The following is a 6,960-nucleotide window of genomic DNA, read 5'->3' as shown; positions in this document are numbered from 1 at the left end:
TCTCTCACCAAGGTCAGTGGCTGTCGAACGCCGACGAAGGGAAATAACCCTGAAATCCGGATCCGCTCGTGCTACAGATCATGGTGAGAGGGATAACTTCCCTTGGCAAACAGGACACAGTCGTGTGTCGATAAGCCAGCTGGAGGAGATGTCCTCCTGGGGCTAAAAGCAACAGTAACATCCACCCCTAGGGGTCAGCCACACTTAAGTGGCAATATACTACACTTTATCGTGCAGTTACTGTTAATACTTCATTTAGAGAATTAACATTGCTTATATATATATATATATGTGTGTGTGTGTGTGTGTGTGTGCGGCAGGCTTCCACACAGTTTCTATGAATAAATTCACTCTCAAGGCATTACAAGACGCCCAATGTGCTTCGCAGTGTGACTGAAACCACCACGTGGTTTCGAAGCGAACTTTTTAGCCACACAATCGTACAAAATATGATCATAACCCTTTCTACTATAGGCACAAGGCCTGAAATTTTTAGGTAGAGGATTGTCAATAATAACATCGGTCTCAGTGCGTAACTGTTACTTATTTTATCGACCATGAAAGGATGACAGGCAAAGTCGACCTCGGCGGAATTTGAACTCAGAACGTAAAGACGGACAAAATACCGCTGAGCATTTTGTCCGGCGTGCTAACGATTCTGCTAACTCACTACCTTGCAAAATACATTCACGATACTTATGATGGTGCTTAGCAGTTGCACTGAAACCGCCAGTAAATACAAAGTAAATTTTAACCATTAAAAGATATTTAGAACTGGTCGTATGGAGACTTCAGAACAGTAACCCGTTAAACATTATTTTGCTTTCTCACAACTCAGTTTTATGAATGTACATTATTGTATCATTTGCAGTTTCTTTTGATTTCATCATAATGCAGCTACGAACTTGACATTTCCTTAAACTTTACAAATTATTTTGTACAAGCAACCAGAGCGCGGTCCGCTCTAAGTTTATTTTCGTTACTTTCTCCGTTTCTCTTGCTGGAATATTTTTGTTTCCTCCGTAGAACATACAATAATTACAATATTTACATTTAACAAATATTTATATTTGTCCTCATCTGATGAAGGCTGGAGGGTATATCAGCCGAAACGTTGTGTTAACAAAAAACAAGATGAGGACAAATGTAAATAATGTACATAATTCCTCATCTCTTAAATATAGAACTGTATTATATAATAAGCATTCAGACATAATTTTAACGATTATTCTCTAACATAAAATCTGGCTGTGGTTCTTTCTGCATTCGATATTAAAAATTGAAACGATTCTTAGGAGGAAATACGTGATAAAAAAGGAAGAAAAATGTATACAATGTGAGTTTGGGTACAAAGAGGCACGTAAGGGGTTAAAACATGGAAACTGGAAACGTTACAACAGTGACAGAAGTTATAGTCTGTCACTGTGTTCTTGAAAGGTTTTTGCAAATCAGCCAGTAGGTTGTGTTTGCAGCAACAAACTGGGTAAATATAACACCTTACCAGTTTATATGTGGTATTGCCATCCGAGCCTTTGGTCTTTATAGAGAGTAAGCAATTAATCAGGGCTGGTGTACATTTTGGCGCTCAAGTTTGTCCACTGCCCCGTTGATAATCTTAAGTGTATGGTCGTTACTAAAATCTACCAGGTGCAGTGATTTGTTGCAAGTTGGAAGATATTCATTTGTATATACAATGTAGTGTTGCTATACTGAGACGTAAATAGCTATGGTTAGCACTGTTTCAGTATGGCGATGGGAATTTGCTTATGTCATATTCTTAGAAATACCATCTGTTAATAGCTTTCCAAAGTCTTCATTTTATGGCAGTTACAACATCGTAAAAGGAAAGAAAGAATTTAACTTTAAGCAAGAATATGAAGATGACATTTCGAGTGAGAATGGCTTGAGCTTGATTCTTTGAAAATAAAACAAATAAGAAAAGAAATTGTTGCAAAATGTATTATATATTTATTCGAAACATTATTTCTGTAGTTGTTCAACTTTGGTGAAATAACTGTTTGTGATATCTGAGAGCTAAGTAAATATCCGACTAGAGTTAAGTATTCCTATCAATATGAATGAAGGATATAAGTAGAGTGTTTTGAGACAAAAAAATGTAATCAAGGAGAAACTATTTCTATTGTATTTAAATAGAAGTAGATAGAACCTAGCTTACTATATTGGAGTGCATATTCTGAACAAATAGTAAAGGTCAAATTTAAACTGTTCTTAAGAACCAAAGTAGTTTAGGAGTCTCTAAAAGCACAACAAAGAACGTATTGCACTATACCCAAGTCATGCGAAAATACTGCAAAGAAGTAAGAGTAAAAGGCTGTACATTAATGTTGGGAAGATAAACCGAAATAAAAACGAGAATATAATAAAAACTGAGGATTTGAATGTGTCAGGTCAAGTTTTGGGGTCATGTGTCATTGCAGTGCGTTGCTTTATTCAACGTTTGTCCGTATATTCACAGATCCTCCCGGACGACCTGTTGAGTAGAATCTCAGTCAGTCCCCCATATAGTCGAGATAACTCCTCATCTGCCATGACCATATGGCATGTGGTCAGCCAACACAAGCTGGGTGGGGAAGAGCTTTGTAGCCAAGTTCCCTCAAATTCTGGAGCATCATTAGTGAAACGTGTGATCGGGCATTGTCATGTAGAATGATTGACCCTCTTCTGCTGACCAGCCTGGGACGGAGGAGTAATTGATTTTCGTTCATTTTGGCAATTTCACGGCAATATGTTTATGTAGCCATGGCTTTTCCGGGTTTTAAGAAGTTATAGTTGGTGTGTCAGTACAGCAGTAATTGACCGTCATCGATGACAGATGAGCGTCCACTACGCTCACGATCTTCAAGACTCATTTTCGAGCTGACCACTCACTGGTCATTCCTCACCAAACGCTTCGTTGATATCTCGAGCAGTTTCAGCTGGTTTTTGAAGTTGAATAGCAAAATTGCTCCAATATCGCGCTTTGACAGTTACATTTCAGATGATTGTAACAGCGATTTCTTTATTGCCCATTAGGGGCTAAACACAGAGGAACAAATACAAACATATAAGTGGGGACAAAAAATACAAACGAATGGGAAAAGCGAAAAAAATGAATAACGAAATGAAACGAAGCCACTCGACCCCACATCTGAGCGACTTCATTTACACTTTTTTTTTTTAACAAACTGATAATTAAAATATAGGTCGGTGAAGCTTAACTTAGGCGGTAACTTACTTGCGTCACGCCTATGTACAATATTTCTGTCCCAAAAATTTTCCATTAGTTTCACCTCTCTTCCTCATACTTCAGGACGCATCCGGAGTTTTCGGATAACCCTTCCTCTCTTTCCACGTCCACCGACACAGGTAAGATATTTGTATTCTTTAAACTGTTCAGTTTTTTTTTGTGTAACTTACTATAAATTAAACCAAAACACATTTTTGGGGTTAGGGAGTTTGGGGTACCTGTATGTTTGTGTTATTGTCTGTATCAGGAGGGGAAGGGGAGGTTGGTCACTGTAGGGGAAGAGTGACAGCATGGGGTCGGGTGGGAGTAAGGTGGGGATTCACATTTTTCCTCAAATGGACAACAAATATTCTGTTCAATACCACAGATTTGGTTGTTAGTTGTTTGACTTCAAATAGTTGAGCATGTCCCTTGGTGGCTGACGATAGGTGCATCATTAATCACGAGCAGAAGTAGTGGCGGAGCATCATAGCCATGTGTTGAGAAGAATTCTTTGGGGTTTGAATAATTCACCTTTGGAAACATGGGTGTTTCTTTTGGAGTAATTCACCTTTGGAAACATGGGTGTTCAACATCCTTAAATAAGCCTTATTCATGAACTTTTCGGGAAGGATGGGCTACTCGATCAGAAGAAAATTCTAACTGAGCCCTACCTGCAAGTTCATGCGCTGTTTATCTTGATATGAAATCACAATGTTGTGCACATATGGTTGTGATGCATATGTCTGGTGTACCCTTTTCAAATGGGTAGTCATGATGGGTATATTGGGCTTCGTATATTTGCACCCCAGGGTCACTTTGATGGCATACGCTACTCTTTTACTCATTCAATAAAAATAAAAATAATAATGATAATAATAATAATAATAATGATGAATACATCTATAAAACATTATTTCAAAGAAAGATAAAAAAAACTATGTTTCCGGTGTCCTTAGTAGTAACAACCTTCGCCAATATCGCAAGGTGCAGCGAAGTAACAGCTTATAGGACATGAGGCACCTGTTATTCTGTCGAATGTAGTATCATGGCACTTATTGTGTGACGATACCACAATAATAGTCAAAGCAGAATGTATACAGAAACGCACATGCGTAACACAGAAATACGCTACTGTATAATACGTAACATCCTTGATGTTCAGAGAACTAGGCTTTATACATTAGATTCATGCAGCACTGTCAAATACCCTGTCTTGTAATGGTGATACGTTTTAAATAAATCATGTGTAATGCGAAAAAGAATAAAAAAGGAAACCAACCAAAAAAACGGAACAAAATAACAAACAAATAAACCCAAAATTGGATACGTTATCATCTGTCGTTTGACTCAATAAAGTAAACTATTTCTTCTACAAGCAGTAGATTATAGATAGCGTGCACAGAATATGTTCACGTGATACAGTTGATGTTGTTCTCAGTAGCGTGTATGCTGACAATTCCGTGAATGGATTATAAAATTAATTGCAGTGATAAATCTTCCGTGTTAAGAATAATATTACTGACATTATAACATTATATAAACTGTTAAAATTCATATATATATATATATATATATATGTGTGTGTGTGTATGTGTGTGTTTGTATATATATATATATATATGTGTGTGTGTATTTGTATATATGTATGCATATATATATATATATATATATATATATATATATATATATATATATATATATATAAAACTTACTTGGAAGAGGATGCATGGCGTTCAGTCATATAACAAAATAGATAATATATATATATATATATGCATATATACATACGTACATACGTATATGTACATACATCTACATGTATATATATAAGCATATGTGGGCACAGGACGTCATGAAACGTGTACAACAAAAAATACGAGCACGAGTACACGGAACAGGAACTATTCTTTCGAACAACGAAAGACACAAATGGAAAGCAAAACAAACAACATAAAAACGACTCTTCATCGGTTGTTGGCTGTTTTTCTAGGCTCGTATTTCGAGCATTTAACATATATCACCATCAACTAGAAAGGCAGTGACAACTTCCAATGGATTTAAATTCTAAATTGTTGTAGACTACATGCTGCATAAAACCCTCTAAATATGAATAACTATTTCACCACTCCTATATCTTGACCCTCACTATTTTCCTCTGCAACTCTCTAAATTATAATAGGCTTAATAAGATATGCTTAACGGTATTTCGTCTGCCGCTACGTTCTGAGTTCTAATTCCACTGTGGTCGACTTTGCCTTTCATCCTTTCGTGGGGTCGATAAATTAGGTACTAGTTGCGTACTGGGTCGTTGTAATCGACTGGCCTCCTCCACCAAAATATCGGGCCTTGTGTCTAGAATAGAAAAGAACTTCATGGCATCCTTTTTTTATGTTCTGAGTTCAAATTCCAGTGAAGTTGACTTTGTGTTTCATGTATTTTAAGTTGATTAAGAGAAGTGCTGGGATCGATGTAATCGATTTTTCAAAATTGCTAGCCTTGTGTCAAAATTTGAAAACATTAAGGCGGTGAGGTGGCAGAAACATTAGCATGCCGGGCGCAATGCTTTGCGGTATTTCGACTATCTTTACGTTCGGAGTTCAAATTCCGCCGAGGTCGACTTTGCCTTTCATCGTTTCGGGATCGATCTAATCGACTGGCGCCCTCCCCAAAATTTCGGCCCTTTTGCCTAGAGTAGAAAAGAATATTTTTCACAGCGGAAAAAAAAAGGCGATGCAGTATTTCTTTCAACTCTTTTTGTTCTCAGTTCAAATCTTGCCGAGGTTATTTTACTTTTTTTTTTATTTACTTTCGAGGTCGATAAAATAATGTATTAGTCATGTAATGTAGTCGATGTTCGATGTAATCAAGTTGCTCCCTCACCTCAAAATTCCCGGCCTTGTGCCAAAAATTAAAAGGAATATTGTATCGAACTGTTGCTTAGACATAAGTTTATTCCACACAATAATTCGGTGAGAAGGTAATGGAATGAAAAGAATGTCGTAAATCGTGACCCGAGGATTTAGTTACGTTGCTCCAACTCTTTATGTTCCAAGTTCCATTCTCGTAGGTGTTAACTTTGTCTGTATTTTATCTGGTATTGAAAACTACATTACCTATCAGGTGTTGCCGCAGATTTAAACGAATAGATTCCATCTTTCAATGGGAAGGTCATGTGCCAATGTCACAAAGATTATATACTATGCATTCATGTCGTGCAGTGGTTCCCAACCCTTTCGTTTAAATGAATTTTTTCACGGACCCCTTTTAGTATGTCTATCCTTATGTATATATATGTAGTGAAATATATAGACAGTACACGGTGTTGATGTGGTTGCATGTATGTTATTACAAGAGATAATAAAGGAATTCAAGATCTGTACATTTACTACATAAAAATATATTTAATTCTTCTGTCGATGATAATATATGGAATCAAATAGAAACTGGTTCAATGAAGTAATCTTTGCAAGAAAGTTCAGAGATAGGAAATATAGAACAATAGCGAAGTGGTGTCTTTCAGTCACATCGGCCATAGTCATTGGTGGCTTTCAGTTATATCTGCTAGAGAGCATAAAGAAATATATGCACATAGCAACAACGTGAATGGCCCCAAGTCTAATCGACTAAGAAGCGAGAAGCTGGGTTAGCAAGCTGTTTTTATTAATGGGATGTTAGACATTCTAGAAACTTCCTAGAGAAATGCCAAGCTTCTTGAATAATTAAGAATTACG

The 6,960-nt window shown here is 36.8% G+C and overlaps 1 protein-coding gene across 11 annotated transcripts in view; it reads left to right on the top strand.

Moving 5' to 3' along the window:
* Positions 1–6,960, top strand: part of LOC106873642 (ras-related protein Rap-2a) — a 283,277-nt gene that overhangs the window by 148,219 nt on the left and 128,098 nt on the right. For 4 of the 11 annotated variants that reach the window (XR_008264479.1, XM_052969075.1, XM_052969074.1 and 1 more), the window contains one exon: positions 3,311–3,366. The exons of the other annotated variants lie outside the window; for them this stretch is intronic. The gene's annotated coding sequence lies outside the window, so the exon portion shown is untranslated. The remainder of the gene's footprint in view (positions 1–3,310; positions 3,367–6,960) is intronic. 11 annotated transcript variants of the gene reach the window in all.

This window comes from Octopus bimaculoides, chromosome 6, assembly GCF_001194135.2.
Source record: "Octopus bimaculoides isolate UCB-OBI-ISO-001 chromosome 6, ASM119413v2, whole genome shotgun sequence".
Lineage (NCBI taxonomy): Eukaryota > Metazoa > Mollusca > Cephalopoda > Octopoda > Octopodidae > Octopus > Octopus bimaculoides.
The sequence above is the reverse complement of the archived record's forward strand: the minus strand, read 5'-3'. Positions and strand labels throughout refer to the sequence as shown.